The 18,155-nt window shown below is 35.0% G+C and overlaps 1 protein-coding gene across 5 annotated transcripts in view; it reads left to right on the forward strand.

Annotated features, from left to right (window-relative positions):
* Positions 1–18,155, forward strand: part of KIF16B (kinesin family member 16B) — a 563,734-nt gene that overhangs the window by 423,998 nt on the left and 121,581 nt on the right. The window lies entirely within an intron of this gene.

Genomic DNA, 18,155 nt, shown 5'->3' on the forward strand with positions numbered 1-18,155 from the left:
TCCTTTTTTCTTCACCCCTTTTGTCATTCTAGACTCCTTCTATGATTCTTTTTTTTTAGGTTTTTGCAAGGCAAATGGGGTTAAGTGGCTTGCCCAAGGCCACACAGCTAGGTAATTATTAAGTGTCTGAGACCAGATTTGAACCCAGGTACTCCTGACTCCAGGACCAGTGCTTTATCCACTACACCACCTAGCCGCCTCTTCCTTCTATGATTCTTGATAATAACAGGGTTCTGGAGGGACATGTATTATTTTTCCTTAATGGAATGCAAACAGTTTATGCCATTTTGGTCGCTTAGGATTATTTGCTCATTTTTATCTTTTTGTGTTTCTCTCATTCCCTATGTTTGCACTTCAAAATTTACATGTGGCTCTCATCTTTTCATCAGGGAGGTTTGGATGCCCTCTATTTCATTAAAATACATTTCCCCCCCATAAGATTATACTTATATTTCCTGGGTAAATTAATCCTAGTTATAAGTCTATATCCTTTGCCTTCTGAAATAGTTTATTCCAAATTCTTTGCTTCTTTATAATGGTGTTTGCAAAATTGTGCATGCTTGAATCTTTTTTTTCTGGATCCTTGAAACGTTTTTGTTTTGTTTATTTTTTTTACCTGGAAGCTCTGAGTTTGGGGTAAAATTTTCCTGAAGGTTTTCATTTGGAATTTCTTACAGGAGGTGTCTGGTGGATTCTATTTTGACTTTGCCCCAAAATTCTCAGAAAGCTGAGCTGTTTTAACAAATCTCAAAATATGATGTATAAGGTTTTGTTTGTGGGCTTGAGATTTTTTTTTGACATGGCTTACAATTATTTCTCCTCAATGTTTTTCATGTTAATTTTTTTTTCCATTAGATAGTCTCAAATTTCTTTTTTTTCAGTTTTAAAAATTTGTTTCAATTTTCTTATGGAGTTATTGGTTTTTATATGATCCATTCTAATTTTCAGGGAGTTTGTTGCTTGGTCAAGATTTTGTATCTCTGTAGGCAATCTGTTAATTCCTTCCCTTTTCTTTCATAAAGAGTCCCCCCCCCAATTTGGACATATCTCAGTTGTGTTTCCTTAAGAAGTTTTGGTTATAGATGTTTTGGATTCATCCTCTTCTTTTGAGTTTGCGTCTTGAACATCCTTATCATCATTTCTGCAGTTCTTTCTTGTTTTCTGTGACAACCTGGGTTGAAAAATTGACTCATTAAGCTTTTTTCCCCTTAGATTTCCCAGTCAGGGCTCTGATACATTTTCTAGCTCTATTTGGAGGAAATTGCAGTGTAGAACTTGATCATACTTTTTCCTGTTATTCTACCATCTTGGTTCTGCCCCATAGGATGAACTTTCATACAAAAAGAGTTTGACCATGACTAAGGATACTTTGGTTACTCCATGGAGGATCTGAGTCATTGTGGTGTTGGTTCCTTATTTTACTGATTCCTTAGAGTTGGTTTTCTCACATCAATATGTCTTTAATGGTTGCTGTGAGAATTGGTTAAAATTTCTAATTATATGCATATTCTCAGAGTGCAAGCATTCCTGAGAGAGATTAAACTCTACCTAGGAGAGGGTCACTCGAGTTCATAACCTCATTCAGAATCACTTCTGTACATCAAAATCCCTCTTAGAAATACCTGATGAGTAGAATGTAAACTTCTTGAAGGCAGGGATTGGTTTCTGTTTTCCTCTTAGTATCCCCTGAAATGATCATGTAGTAAAAAAGATGAAATGGTCTCCAAATTCCTTTCAGTTTTACATCTAGGCTCCTATGTTTGTAAGAGTTTAATAAATGTTTCTTTGGATAGGATATTTGGATGACTAATGTATTTCCTTAGTCATTGCTTATATTAGAAATACCAGTGTTCTTATGTTGCTAAGAAAAGGAAGTAGGGAAAAATACTTTTTTTTACTCAAGTGGTTTCTGATCCTTGGAAAAGTGCTGTAGTAGACTCTTAAAAATTATCTCAAAATGATTTCCCCTTTTTCATTAGCTTTTAAATATATTTTCCACTAAGCTAATTTATATTAAAATTCAATAATCAAAAATAGTAACAATAATAACAGCTAGCATTTACATATTGCTTTAAGGTTTATAAGGCCTTTACAAATATTATCTAACAATTCCTACAACAACCATGTAAAGTATGGGTTATTATTATGCCCATTTAAATTTTTTAAAATTTATTTAAGGTAATGGAGTTAAATGACTTGCCCAAGGTCACACAGTTAGATAATGAAGTGTCTAGGTTGGATTTGAACTCAGGTACTGACTCCAGACTGGTACTCTATCTACTGTGCCATCTAACTGCCCCATTTATGCCCAATTAACAAATGAGAAAACTAAGGTTGGGAGTTTAGTAGTTTGTCAAAGTACACACATATAATGTGAAAAGTAAAATTTGAACTTGTCTTCCTAACTTAAAGCTATTTAGCTGTCCCAAGATTTAATGAGCTCTTCTGTGTTTCTTAAAAATCTTTTCTGAAAAAAACATGGCCTCTTCAATATTCTTCATGTATTCAGCATGTTCTCTAAATTAAAGAAGGTCCCAAAATTTTAAGTTTGAGAGGGATCTCCAAGGCCAATTGATCCCTGACAAGATATCAAATATGGAGATATTTTGGAGTCAGCTCAAACCTGCCTAAGGAAAGCCCATTGTTCAATTTGCAGTGTAACATTTATACCTCAGAAATCTCTAAGTTACAAATCAGGTCTGGATCTATTATCTATTGTTCCATTCCTTGTCTAGACTGAAGAAAAAAATGTTAATAACGTAGATTAAATTTTAAAATGCGTTACATTTTTACTTTGAAAGAGAGTCTAGACTGTGACTAGACTGGTCACATCCCAAGTTAAGCTGTGTTTTATCTCTGCTCCAGAATTAATCCTGAGGGTGTTTGATTGAGCATGAATCTTGCATGGAGTGTATTATCCTCAGCAGAGATTAAAGCTCCCTGCCAAGTGAAGAAAGGAAACAGACCAAGTTATCAGCAATTCTATGAGCTTAGTTTTCCCTGATTCCTCTGCCTAGTCGTGATGGTGACTGCAGGGGGTAAGACAAGGACATGGTCAACTTTGAGGGAAAAAGACACTCTTCACTGTGCCTCAGTGACTGAACCTCAGTCATCCCAACTTTATGACATGGGAAGGACAGATAGTATTAACAAAAGGAATGGAATTATTGCTCTACCTACCACATCCAATGTATCCAAGAATCAAATAAGGAAGTGCTTTCAAGATTGTGTGCAGCTAGGAGGTCCAGTGGCGAGAGTACGGGTCGAGTTTTAGGAAATCTCATCTTCCTAAATTCACATCTGATCTACTAGTTGGGTGATCCTAGACAAGTCACTTAACTATTTACCTCATTTTCTTCATCTGCAAAATGAACTGAAGAAGGAAACGATAAACCACTTCAGTACCTTTGCTAAGAAAAATAGTCAGACACAACTGAACAACAAAACTTTAGAAGTATAGAAAAAAGACAAGGATAGATGCCTATGGAATAAGGAGCATGGATGAAAGGGGAAAAGAAAATATAAAAAGTCTATTTTTACTTTTCTCTCTGTTGCCTTACTCCCCACTCAATCTTTGTAATCTGACATTTTCTTCCTAAAATTTTACTGAAACTACTCTCACACAGAATCACAGAATTTCAGAGTTGACAGTGACCATCTATTCTAACCAATACCTGAAAGGAATTCCCCATCCAACAGACAAGGTATTTTGCTAAAAGACCTTTAGTGAGGAAGAACTCACTTCCTCCAATGGAAACTTGGATACAGGCACAGTGCTAAGTACTTTACAAAAATTACCTTTGTGAGGTAGCTACTATTATCATTCCTATTTTAGAACTGGGAAAACTGAGATAGGTAGAGAATGAGTGACTTGTCCAGGTCTCTGAAAGACTAACACTTCTTTATTTCTGAAAACAATGTCTTTCTTTATGAAATCAGGATCACTTTAGGTTTTTTGTCTGCCAAATTCAAGAACCATTATGCTTTTATAGCTCTGAAATATTTGACTTAGTTGAATATTCCCTCTTTAATCTTTCTTTCTTTGTTTTAAGTGTCATTTTGATGTACCTCCTATCCCCTTGTCTGTCTTCCTCTTTGGTTCTTCTTCCTTCTGTTTCCTAAATGAAGTGGGATCCCTAAAATTATTCCCTCATTTCCTCTCTTGTGCTCTGCCCTTGAAGATTCTGTTCACTCCTATGGCTTCAAGTATCACCTCTCTTAAACTGGTTTATCTCTAATCTAGAACTAACTTACAAAGTGTTGGAAGATGATAACCGAACTAGAACATTTACTAAATAAGATATGACAGTTACCCTTAGCCATCATTCTGATGTCTTTAGCCTTGACCTCTTGTCTAAACTCTACCTTAACATCTCTAACTACTTCTGGGATATTTCCAACTAGATGTCTCATCAGCTCCTTAACCTCAAATTACCAAGTGAGAAGATACCTCAACATGACTGAGGAAATGGTCAGAGGCCATATGCTTATGTTCACTAAGTTTAGGCCAAAGGCTAGGGACCTTGTTATATAGATTTGAGGAAACTCAAAAAGGAACTAATTCTACGCTTCATCTTGAAAATGAGAACAATTAATAAAAAAGAAAAAAGGACAGTTAGCATAGTCCCCAATATCAAAGCTCTGTGAACTCAGAGATTTTAGGGGGCCCTGAGTCATTGGTTTACATTAAAATGGGACATCCAAGAACTGAATACAACACTTTAGATATGAGCCAAATAGGCTTCCTTCTTCATTTTGAACATTATTGCTCTCTTAAGGATGCCTAAGATGGCATTAGATTTCTTGATTGCCAAGTCATACTGCTGATTCCTTTTGAATTTGCAACTCTTCCAACTCCCCAGATCTTTTGCTGACTAAATCTTGTCTAGACATGTCTCCTTCATCCTGAATTGCCTAAGACAGCAATAGATTTCTTGATTTCTGTCACACAATTAATTCATATTGAGCTTACTACTCTTTCATTTCCCCAGATCTTTGCAGACAAACTTATCTAGCCATTTCTTCTCCATGTTGTACTTGAAAAATTGATCCCTGAACTCAGGTGAGGGATGCTATTGCTATCTTTATTAAATTTTATTTCATTGGATTTAGCCCACTGTTTTTTGAATGCTAGGATCCAAATATTTTAGTTAACCCTCCCAATTTCATATCATCTACACATTTCACTAACATGCTATCTATACCTTCATCCAAAGGATTGATAAAATCTACTAAATAGCACAGGTTACAAGGAAACAGCTGTAAAGTGTTTTAAACATATTATTGCATACAATCTTCACATCACCCCTGGGAAATATAGGTGTTATTATTATTATCCCCATTGTTCAGATGAGGAGAGTCAGGCAAACAAATGTTAAATGGCTTACCATATAGCCTCAGGATCATATGTAGAAGCTGCAAACTTCTCTGGTTAACACTATTTTGCAAATGAGGAAACTGAGGTCCATAAAAGTAAAGTGATTTGCTCAAGGTTACATAGGAAGTAAGTGTTAGATGTTAAATTCTAACTCAGATCCTAGGACTGCATTGCTCTATCCCCTGGACCATGAAACTTCTTCCTGAGTTGTTGATTCCCCTGAAAGAAGAAATGCATATCTTAAAGGCTGTCTCTTTGGCTTAGAAATAGAGAACTCTGGAAACTCTGGTTGCATTAGAATTCAGTGATATCTCTTTTGTCCTAGTGACCGTAATATAAATGATACAGGATGCAAGGGACTGTGAAGGTTTTATGGGTCTCACCCCCTATAATATAACATACTTCTTTGTCAGATGCATAGTTTTTAAAAGAACACCTCTGAGATTTTATTTTGCTTTTTATATCTTCATTTTTCAAAGGTGACTTGTGTAATGTGCCTAATGAAAAATCATGATCCTCTGGTGAATAGAGCACTCATCTAGGACTAAGAGCTGAGTTCCATCACTGGCTTCATTACTGACTTGCTATACTGTTTGATTAACCATTTTTGTGCATCAGTTTACTCATTTGTAAAATGGAGATAATATCTCCCCTACTTCCCAATGCACAAAAATATAACTCATCCAAATGGGTTATTGTGAAGCTCAAATGACATCTTGAATTTGCTTTGGAAAAGTTCAAAAGTGTGCTTCAAGTAGAACATAAGCTTCTTGAAGGAAGGACTACTTCAATTTTTTTGTCTTTGTTTCTGCATTGCTTAGCACAGGGTCTGATAGATTAAACACTTAATAGATGCTTGTTGTTTGCAGATTGCTTTTGTGAAACTTATTCAGGGAGAATATAGTAAACAGTATAAAACATATTAGACTGAATTAAGAAAAGCAGAATGTTCAGGACTGGGCATGGCTATTTCACCCCTGAGGTCCCTTCCAATTTTAATATTCTCTGATTCTGTGAGAATGTTCAAGCCTGAGGTTGGACTGGGAAAACTTGCGAGGGAGGGATTTACATCATGAGGAGTCAGGAAATCATCTTCCTTCCCCCTCACAAATAGAACTGGGCTATAAGCTATTGAACCATGCTTATACTCTCTAGATTAGATAGCATTTATTTGAATGCCTTTATGTGGGTGTCAGCTCAAGTTCGGACAGGTTTGGGACTCTCAGGGGGCTTCCATGGACTCTATCATGACTCTCTTTCTTAACCTTCAACATTTAATCCCTTCTCTTCTCCAGTCACTTTTGTTGTGATGATGAAAGAAGCTAGGGGCCACCTTGGCTAGGAGAGGTAGGAGAATGACCCACTTGACCTAAGCAAATGTCTCCTTGGAAAGACTTCAGAAAGGATGAAAAGGAATATTTTTCCCCCATATGAGGTTCCCAAAGCACTTATTACATGAAGGAGCTAGAACCGGGAGAAGAGAATGGGATAAAGAATAATGGCTTGTGATTTGGTGATCACTATTAAATTGATGCATGATAGCTTTTATGGGAAAAAGGATAATTACTCATATTTATGTAGCACTGGTTACATAACACTTTCATGGACATTGTCTCATTTTATATTCCCTTAACCTTGTGAGAGACAGATAGGACAGGTTTTACTCAAGGAAGAGACAAATGAGGTACAGAAACAGAAGGATATAACTAAGTTGAGAGTGTTCTGGCCAAGTTCTGGAACTACCAAGATTGTATCTCTTCTATTACATTTTCCAGAGCATTCAAAGAAATGGGCATTGCTGGAAATGTGTATCTGGTAGACTGTGAAGTCAGAAAATTACAACAGTGCTATTGTGGGTGTGAAGGTGGAGTAGGAAATGGAGTCTAGAGATGTGGAGTGATTTACTTAGGGCCACACAGCTATCTAATGGACAGCTTGGGATTTGAGTCCAATACATCTGATAATAAGTGCAATGTCCTTGTTGCCTCTACTTAGTTTATTCTAGTGCATGCAATGACTTTGAGCTAATAAGTTTGGAATATTTAAATTTCTTTGTTAAATCACTGTAATAAGTTCTAATAAAAACAGACATTTCCTTTGATATAAAAAGTTATCCTGAATAAAAGCTAACAGAAATTGAAATCTTGGGAATTTGAATAATGTTGAAATGTGTTACATATGACAAGAAGTTGCCTTAATGTTCTACATAATAGTTTTATATCAATTAACAGTTTGTACTCTGTTTCCCCAGGTACTACAAAGTATAACTATTCCCATTTTGCTGATAAGGAAACTGAGGTGCAGATTCACTCATAGCCATATGTCTTGAAACCATGTGCTCTGGTTCCAAATCCAACATTCTTTCAAGATCATTGTTTTCATTTATTTTCATTTATTTGTTTATTTATTTTCCCCACTTCATTTAAGCAATTCTGGTTTAAGTGGTTACTTGCTGACTGATCCCACTATTGATTGGCATGAGAGCATTGATCTCTTCCATTTCTTATGTGGGTGGATTCACCCCTTCTTAGCCATCCTGGTGCTGCCTGCTCTATGGGTTCAACATATTGATGTGAGATTTATCTTGAATCAGCTTAGCCCACTCCTCCTTGGAACTCCTGAGTTCCACTGTCTTCTGTAGCAGGATTATAAGGATTCAACTCCATATCTAATTTTTCCACTACATTTTGCTGAATTCATCTCTGAAGCAGAGAAGGATCCTGAAGTAATGACTTTCTAAGGTTATATTTGAGGAGTGCTAGAGGAATTCTATCATTAAACATAATCATTTGCAATTGGAGATGTATCACAAAATGTGGTGCCCATTGCTGATGAGGATTTTTATCTCTGCCTGCCCAAATCAACAGCTGTGGGGGACTTAGGGGAAGAGCTGACACTGGTATTCTTGAGTATAAATCAGCATGGAACTCAGGAATTATCTCTTGACTTTCAGCACTGCTGTTAACTGGATTTATTTAAGGGCTTTAAGTGGGAAAGACACTGTTATGAGAAATTTTGCCCTGCACAGCTTTGCTATGAGAGTGATGGAGTAGGACCTCCTTTAAATGAATTCATGATCCAACAATAATCCTCTTTCAAAATTACATTGACTGGGAACTCATTTATGACCAGGCTGGTGACCTGATCAGTCTGAACTTTATGCAGTGAAATGTAGTTTCTATCTGAGTACCTGATGAAAGGTCAAAACCTCTAGACTCTCAACCTGACCACAACTGAATATAGATAAGAATATATTTTAAGAGAAGGTGTAGGAAAGGCTGGGTTTCACTTCTAGTTGATATACATTTTTTAAAAATTCCAGAGATATGTAAGATCATAGAATTTAAAACTAGAAGGGAGTTTAGAGACCATCTAATTTAGAGATTCTTAACATACTCTTGTGTCATGGATCCATTTGGCAGTCTGCTGAAGGGAATCACATTTTTAAATACCTGAAACAAAATACATAGGACAAAGGAAATGAATTTTAATGTTCAAAATAGTGAACAGACTCCCTGAAATTTATCAAAGGACACTAAAGGATTAAAGACTCCTGATCATATCCTTTTTATAATATCCATCTTATCATATCCATTCCCAGAAACTAAAGTTCATAGGGTAAAGGGCTTTTCTCAAAGTCAAAGCACACCAAAAGAGCAGATTTAGGATATGAACCCAGAATTTCTCCTGCACTAATAAATTACATTGATTCTCAATTTTTTTATTAGAATTTTTTTGTATTTCATGTTTTTTTTCTATTTTGAATCTTCCTTTTTCTATTCTATATTATATTAACTCAGTTTATATCAGCTTTAACTGGCCTTCACATGTTTTCTTTTCCATTTACAATGCATAGTTTTGTTATTATTTGCTCTGACTCCTTTTTTAAAAAAAATTGGGATTCTGGATCAAAATTTTAAAATTAGTCGCCGTATTCCTCTGCTAATCCTCTCCTCCACTATTTCAACTAGACAATATTAAGCATTAGTATTAAGAGGCTAGAAGATGGGGTAGAGAAGTTTTAGCAAAGGTCAAGTTCCTTTTCTCACCCTTACAGTTCTCATCTCTGCTCTAATTAAAAAATGTTAGTGACAGAAAAGTCTATAGTTAGCATATTAATATTTTAAAGATGAAAAATTCATAAAAACCATGAAAAGGTTTGCCATATCTGAAGTAGCTTTGTTGACTGAATTACAAGGCTTGAAAGAGAAATTATTTCATACACATACACACAAATACACGTGCACAAACTCTTTATACCATCACAAAGACTGTTTTTCATCATTTTGTGTTCAAACTTGTATGAAATGAAGTTGAGGAAGGGAAGAATTTCTGTGTGAATTTTGTGATATATTAAAGAAAAGTCCCAGCTGATTTGTGGGTAGAATAATCTTTCCCCAAATGAGTAAAAGGTACTAATGAAGGCACACAGCTTGGGAATTTCAATAATATTATCAGATAGTGTTTGTCATACTCTAGGGCTCCTCCCTAGAATATGGATTAAGAGCCAGTCCCAAAGATACTGCCTACAGTGTGAGTGAACCTCATCTTTAGAGATCTGCATCGTGCCTGATGTTTATGATGATAGTAAAGGAAAACAGGTAAGAGTATCTCATGCCCCATAAGGCCTGACTTATTTCAAGATTTGAGATAGTAAAAAGGAATTCTTGGTTCTCCAAAGCATTTCTGCGTAGAGGAGGATAGCTTTCATTTATTATTATCTGTTAGGGAAAAAAGACCTAAAGACTTGCTTTTGGAAAAGCACAACTCTTCTTTTTTAAATAGTGATTTTTAATATACAATCTTACCCTATCTAGTGGGATCTACAAATACCTGCTGTTGTAGCATTTTGCTTTCTATTTGTCTTAATAGTAGCCTCTTCTTTTATATTTCAAAATAACCTGAAATCATAATCTTTCTCTTTCCCACAATGGTATTTGTTTTGTTTTCTTTCTGGAAAATGCTAAGGCAGTGAAGTTAATATTTAGGGACTTCACAGTTGATCAATCAAAGTCACTTTTACGCAATTGCAGAAAGACAGAAGAATGTGTGTATGTGTGGGGGTGGGGGGAAGCTAGAATATTAAGCCCCAGGAAGAAATTGTGCTTCGAACTATACTTGCAATTTCAATATCACTTTTCTTCCTCTGATATGTTTAAGAGGCCCTGACAAAATATTGACTTAGGCTAGTCTTTAAGTATTTGAGGGTGTCTAAAATCCATTTAATCATACTTTTCCAAAATTCTCACGTCTAGCTCTGGCTTTCTCAAACTGTGATCTGATGTTGGGTTTTTTTTTTTTTTTTTTTTGGTACAGCTGCTAGGTCAGTTTTAGTCTGTCTTTCATCTGATGTTCTCATATACCATGGCCAGACTCCCGAGACTATGTCTGACAACATAAGCAAGTGAGTAGACAATCCATCACTGCAACCTAACAGTTTAACTAATGTAGGACAGTCTATATAACAAAATAATGATTTTCCGAGACTGGCAAAGTGATTGATTTTTCCTTTCTTTTTGTTCCTGGGTCTGATTGTAAAGAAGAAACTGAGTCCTAAATGCTTTTGGTGTGCTATATAGGTGTGTGCTAAAGCCAGTTCCAACCTGCTGGTGAAAACCAATAAATTTTCAGTGTGACGACTTATACCTTGGAAATCCGCAAAAACTACAAGTCAGGACTTGATTTATTGTATCCTTGGTTATCTAGACTTAAGAAAGTGTTGGAAACAATGTCAATGATGCAGATGAAGTTTAAAAGTGTGCTGTGCTTTTTTTCTCCCCAAGAGAGCCAGTTAAACATTTGTCAGTACTCCACTACTCCACTACTCTTCTTTCTGGTTTAGGGTCACTCTGGTCTTTTCTGGGTTTTTGTAGCAGAATTTGTTTTAGTTCTGGCTAGGATTAAACATTACCTTCTTTGGGGGTAACTTTTTATTTGTACATGTAGACCATGGATGCCATCATCTTTGAACCCTGTGAAGCTTGGATAAAAATTGTGAAGGGTCTTGGATAATACTTTGCCAGTCTTGGTTCATTTGTCCCAGTCCAGTTTAGAATCTGGGGATTTTTAAAATTAATTTGTAACTAGGTATTGCATTGGCTCATCATGCTGACAGATTCAGGAAGTACTGAAATAGTAAAAAAATACGTAATTAACACTGAAATGAAGAGTTAAGCAAAAGAAAAAAAAAAACAGAGCCCACATTTCCAAGTGCTTATAGTTCCATTCATTCCACTCTCCTTTTTCCAAACCCTGACCTCTTCCCCCATTCCCCAGAAGTTAGGGAAATCAGCTGCTCTAAAGGCTTCAGAGCTGAGTTATGCATAAAGTCAGTATAGGCAAAGTTCCTCTGTAGCTGATTGTTTCACAAAAGGAGGAGTGAGAATTCCCTTTGGCAAGTAGACTTCCCTGCCCCTCAGTCTTGTATAAAAAACAACCACTTGGCCAAAAGGGAAGAGGAAGGAACATGTGCATAGGCTGGTTCCGTACTCTAAGGAGCCTCCAGCTTATGGGCCTGTCATTTCTTCAACCAGATAATAAGCTTCTAGAGGGCAGGGATCAGGTCTTTTGATCCTTTTATTCTCCCACAGGGCTTACTACAGAATCCAACAGACAGTTAAGGTCAAAGAACACAGAGAGAAGATGGGCTTATTACATAGGAAACCCTAGCAGAGGATATAAAAATTACTGTCTAAGGTTGCTTGAAGTTAGTAGGTCAGTAAAAGATTAATTCATCTCTTTGCTACTCAGGGTGGGAAAAATTCAATGCTGGGTTGCTACAGTTTCCATGGGAGGGATGAATTACCATACAATGTACAGTTTTATGTCTTGCTATAAAGTTCAGGTTTAGTGGCTATAAATGACCAGATAGTAAGGGGCTGCTGCTATTACTCAGTCCTTGCCATAATTAACATTCACAGTAGTTTATGTGATTATTTATGTGTACTAAATGAAGCATATTGGACTGAAAACGATTTGGAAATCTGCCTGAATAGTGCTTCTTTGCAACTTTCTACCCACAATATCTGACTCTTGGACTTGGATTATTGCGGAATGAGGTTCTAACCTCAACTTTGTTTTGTGACTTTGGAGAAATACTGTGACTTATTTGGACTCTAGTACTGATAAGATTGTAATGATGCTATTTTTGTTCCCATTTGTCCTTTTCCTATTTTTTCCCCTTCCATAGTTTTGGGGTATAGGCAAAGTGATTATTTTTGTTCCCATTTGTCCTTTTCCTATTTTTCCCTTCCATAGCTTGGATTTACTATCTCCATAAAAAAAAGCAATTTAATGATTTGGAGACATAGTTTCAAATTGCCTCCCAATGTGACTGGGTCAATTTACAGCTCCACCTACAGTGCATTAGTGTGCCTATTTCTCCTCAGTACCTCCAACAATTGTCATTTTCCTTTTTTTATCAATATGATGATGATGATGAAGTAGAACCTTAGAGTTCTTGTTTTTGCTTTTGCTAATCTGATGAATGTGAAGTGGAACCTCAGAATAGCTTGAATTTGTCTTTAACTACTGGTGATTTGTTTACTTGTTGATAGTTTAAAGTTTTTTCTTTAAGATCTTTCTGTAGTAAAGAAACAACTTAGCAAAGTTCTGAGAACCAATGAATACTTTCAGCTTTTGTAGTTGTATAATTACACTCAAAAAATGCAATGTTTATATTATTAATTAACATAGCAATATATTTCTTCTGGGGTAAAGAGGTGATCCAGATTACTGATTTAATTGCAGAGGGAGGAAATTCCTTCTATTAATGCAGAATGGCAAACATTCCTGAAATACTATGTGACTTGTCCAGGGCCACCATATCAATATTTGTTATATGTGGGACTTTAAACTAGCTCTTCCTGATTCAAGGTCAGCTCTCAGCCCACTACCACCTGCTACCATTTTATTATTAACATCACACTGCTACATCCTATCAATTGTCAGGTCCTTCTGATTATGTCCTCATGATATCTCTTGTCTATTCCTTTCTCATCACTGCTAACCATGCTCTGGTCCAGGCCTTTATCAATGAAAGTCTGCCCTATTATAGTAAACTAGTAATTGTTCTCCTTACCTCCTTTTTTCTTCTTCTTTTAACCTTTCTTCACATACCTGGAAAAACCAACCTCCTGAAGAATAGATCTGATCATTCCTCTTCCTTTTCCCTCCACCTCTCCCACTAAAAATAATTTTAAAAGATCCCAAATAACTTTAATGATTTTCTATTACATTTAAGATGAAATTACAAACTCCTTAGTCTGGCGTTTAAGTTTTTTCATAAAAGCAACTTCGGGTAAATCAATTAACCTCCCTTGCCCCTAATTTCCTCATCTGCAAAATGTGGAGATTAAGCTAAATCTAGTTTTGTTTTCGTCTTTTACAAGCATTCTATCATTCCATGGAACAGTTTTAAAGATTTTCCCTTGAAACATGTCGAAGGTGCTGTATTTATCAGATGCCCTCTTTATCATCAGTGCTATTTTTCTTACTAAGGAGAAGATGAAAGAACTTTCCATTTGTATTTTATATGGGGGGGGGATGAACAGATGAGAAATATCTCATTAAATATATTTCATCATATTTTTTCAAGTTCAATCTTAGGCATTAAGTGTTTGAAACAGTTGACTTCATATATAGATAGTCATATCTTATCAATAATATCTTTTACAAAAATACCCCAACCCTCACCTTTACCCAAACAAAAGAGAGAACAGTCTTTCATTACATATCTGTGACCCTTAGAGAAGAGTCTTGATTCAAACAGACAAGGGCTTGGAACAGGTTTACTGCCAATTTGGTGTTCCCATTTTTGATTGTTAAGCAAGCTCAGGAGAGAAATAAATTACTTCCAAGTTTATGGTCCAGGATGTCAGGGAGCAAGACATTTTGTTCAGCAATTAATTTCCCATACGTTTCATTTCCTTTGTATGGACTCTTAAGACACACAGTTATTGGTGAATTCTATTTGGAGCAAAACAATCTCTCTTAGGTCTCTTTAATATTTGCTAACATTTTGTCTCTTAAGAGTCAATGCTACTTGTCTTTAAATGTCACACTTAACCGGCTGTTCAATTTCTATCCTGAGGTTTTTCTCGAAGGCTAAGTGTGGGGGGGAGGCAGGATAACATGCCACTGCCCATCTGTTCAACTTCCCCAGGCCCATGGCAAGCAGACAGTACTTACAATACCTTTCAGTAGTGATTTCATTGGCTTCTCTTTGGAATAGGTGATAATCTGCTGCTTATGAATATTCCAAGTGATTGTCTATTATTTGAAACTGTGTTCTTTTGTGAAGCTTATCTTTGATTTGTCTGTTGTTAACTTAAGGGGCTTTGTCTCCCAACAATCTGTAGTCAATGTTTTTGCTCCCTTATTTGAACCTGAAACTGGAAAGGGCAGTGACTAAGTCTCTGTTGAAGACCCAGAGCTTGTCTCTTTTGTAGATGTGGAACTTGGGTTCATCACTTAATATCCTTTAAGCCTTGGCATCTTCATCCAGATAATATTTGCCTGTTCTACTTCTCAGGGCTGTTGTAAAGTTTAAATGAGATAACACATTTAAAAATACATTGTACTGCATAAATGTGCACTTTACCTATTAGGAATAATACCTCATGTTATTGATTCTTTATTTTTATCCTCATTTAGAATTCACCTGCAAAGACCATAGTTTATAAAACAATATAGCAATATTCCTTCTGAAGTTTCACGATCATAGGATCATCTGTTTAGAGCTGAGAGTGACCTTGAATACCCTAGTCCAAAATGGGGAAACCAAGATTACAGAAATAGTAAATGACAGAGATGAGGTTTGCAGTCACAGACTACAACATCATGCTCTTCTGAAGCAGTTAATTGATAAGGAACAGTATCCAGAATTTGTGAGGGATTTATTAGGGACAAACTGATAAATGGCACCAATACTTCAGTTATCAGAAAACCCTAGCATATACTGTTCTCAGGAGACCTCAAATGATAGAAATGTAATTATAACTAGGCTAAAGTCAGAGATCTTGTGTTTTAATTCCAGCTTTGGCACTTACTACCTTTATAACCTTTAGCAAATCTCTTGATCTCCTTATAATGAAATTATAAAGAAATGACTAGATGACTTAAGGCAATAGGAACAAAGATCTAGAATTGGAGGAGAACACATTAGTCTTCTAGTCCAAACCTCTCATTTTACAGATGAGGCCCAGGAAAAAAGTAAATGATGTATTTGGGGAGATTGGGCTTCTTTGCTTCACCCTTGTATTTAGCTTCACCCTTGTATTTATAAGAAAAAGTTCTAATGCATCCCCATTGCATTTGAGGCTTGCTTTTGGCTTTAAATTTTTTTATGATATAAAAAAGTCCCTTTATGCCCATACTTTGTAGTGTTTTTAGCATAGAAAAGTATTGTACTTTGTCAAATGTTTTTTTCTACAGTTATTAAAATGATCATAAATAATTTTAGATGTTCCTATTTTTAATATGATTAATATTTTATTGTTTTCTTAATGTTGAATTATCTTTATATTCATGGTATAAAATCACTTGATTATAAGAAATCACTCTAGTCTGATAAAAGTTTGCTTAGAGTTTTTGAATCAATGTTCAATCAATGTTTTCTTTCCACATTTTATCTTTTTAGGTATATGGCCAATATTTATCTCATAAAAGGATTCTGGTAGAATTCTTAATTTTTGGAAATAATTTATAAAATATGTTCTTTAAAGTTTTAACAGACTTCTCTTATGACTCTATCAGTTTCAGAATTTTTTTTATTTTTTTTTTTTAGAGCTAGAACCCTTTCCTTTTCTTAGATAGCATTATATAAGATCTCTACATGATCTTCCAATAGTTTGGCTATTTTATATTTTCTAAGATATTCCTCTATTTCTTTTCTGTTTTCAGGGTTTTTTAGCATATAACTGCATACTATGCTATGATTATTCTTTTTTCTTCTTGTTTTGATGTAATTTAACATTACTTATTCACTATTTTATTGATCGGGTCTTTTACTTTCTTCTTTTTAGTTAGATTAGCTTAGGATTTATCAAGTTTATTAGTCTTTTCAAAGAACTAGATTTTAGTTTTATTTATCATTTCTGTTTTTTTTTGTTTCCAATGTATCTATTTCCCCTCTAATTTTTAAATCTCCTTTCTTGTACTTAACTAGGTTTATTTGTTTATTTGTTTAATTTTTAAAATTCATATTGTTAGTTATTTCTCTTTTTCTATCTTGTTAACATATGATTGTAACATATCATATTCTACCACTATCCTTCCAACAGGACTTCTTTAACTTTAACTTTATCCCAGAAATTTTGGGTTATTGTTTCATATTTTCATTTCATTTTACATAGTTATTATTTCTATAATTTATTCTTTGATCCATTCATTATTTATGATTTCATTGTTAAGTCTCCATTTTAGTCTGTACCTTTTGCTTATGGTTCCTGATCCAATTTCTATTCTTATTGCAATATGATCTGTTAAAAAATGTATTGACTATTTTTGTTTTTTTAGATTTGTCTTCAATATCTCTGTGCCCTAGTACAGAGTTGATTTTTGTAAATGTTCCATATGGCATATAGAAATATATATATATATTCTTTCACTCTAACTTAGAAAAGATTCTACATGAGTCTTTTAAATTGTGTCTTCAGAAATGGGTTCAGTTCCATATTTTTCCTTTTCCTGTTAGACTTACCCAAAACTAATGGAGGAATATTGAAGACTCACAATTGATGCTGTTTTGTTTCTTCCTGAAGCTCAGATAATGTTTCCTTTATGAATTTGCATGTTAGGACATTTGGAATTTGTATTTTTATTACTGCTATTGTTGTCTTGGCTTTCTTTCAGCACACTAGAGTTCCCTTGTTTGTCCTATTTATTTTTTGAATTTTTATTTTTGCTCTGTCTGATAGCATGTTGGCAACTCCTGATATGATAATTACATTTTTTTGATAGCCACATTTCAATAAAATTGTTTTCTTTTGTAATTCTATGAATTTGATCTCATACATTTAGGGGAAAAAACCATGATTCTGAGAAGAGGTCCATATGAAAGAGGTCCCTAACACACAACAAAAAAAGATGAAAAATCCATATCCTAGCAGCAAGAAGAAGAAATTAGAGTATCTTAAATAGCAGGCAGAAATGGCCAGTCTTGTGTAGTAGGCTTCTTTTCTTTTTTCACTACTCTTGAAAACTTCTGTTTCAAGAAAATTATTTTGCATGTCATGAACTTCGTTGGAAGTCTTATGAAATCAATAGATACTTTCTCAGAAACAAATGTTTTTAAATAATTAGAGAACATGCTAAATTTCAGTTAGAGGTCAGTGAAAATAAATATGTGATTTTCTTTCCATATCCGAGTTCACAAACTCCAAGGGGATCTGTGAACCCTAGTTTTAGAACCTTTGAAGTTAAACAATTCCTTTCACTTTCCTCTGTCTCATGCCCAAAAGACTGTTTACAGAGTTCCAGAATCCCAGACTTTGATTATTAGAAGAACTCTCAGAGGTCATCTAGTTGAACTCATATATGAAGGAATTCCAGTTTCATTTAGAATTGGTATTACCAGACAAATCACATTGGTTCTTCAGACCTCCATCAATTGTTTGGAGAAATCATTAGGGTCATCTGTAAATGTCTAAAAATCAATGTATTTAGCTAGTGGTCATGACCTTTCTGACACAGTAGTTCTTTGGAAACAATACATTAAAGAAAACATTCAAAATTTCCAATAGATAATTTAGAAAATTTAAAACAACTTTATCTTCTT

The sequence above is a fragment of the Macrotis lagotis genome, chromosome 1, assembly GCF_037893015.1.
Source record: "Macrotis lagotis isolate mMagLag1 chromosome 1, bilby.v1.9.chrom.fasta, whole genome shotgun sequence".
In the NCBI taxonomy this organism is placed as follows: Eukaryota; Metazoa; Chordata; class Mammalia; order Peramelemorphia; family Peramelidae; genus Macrotis; species Macrotis lagotis.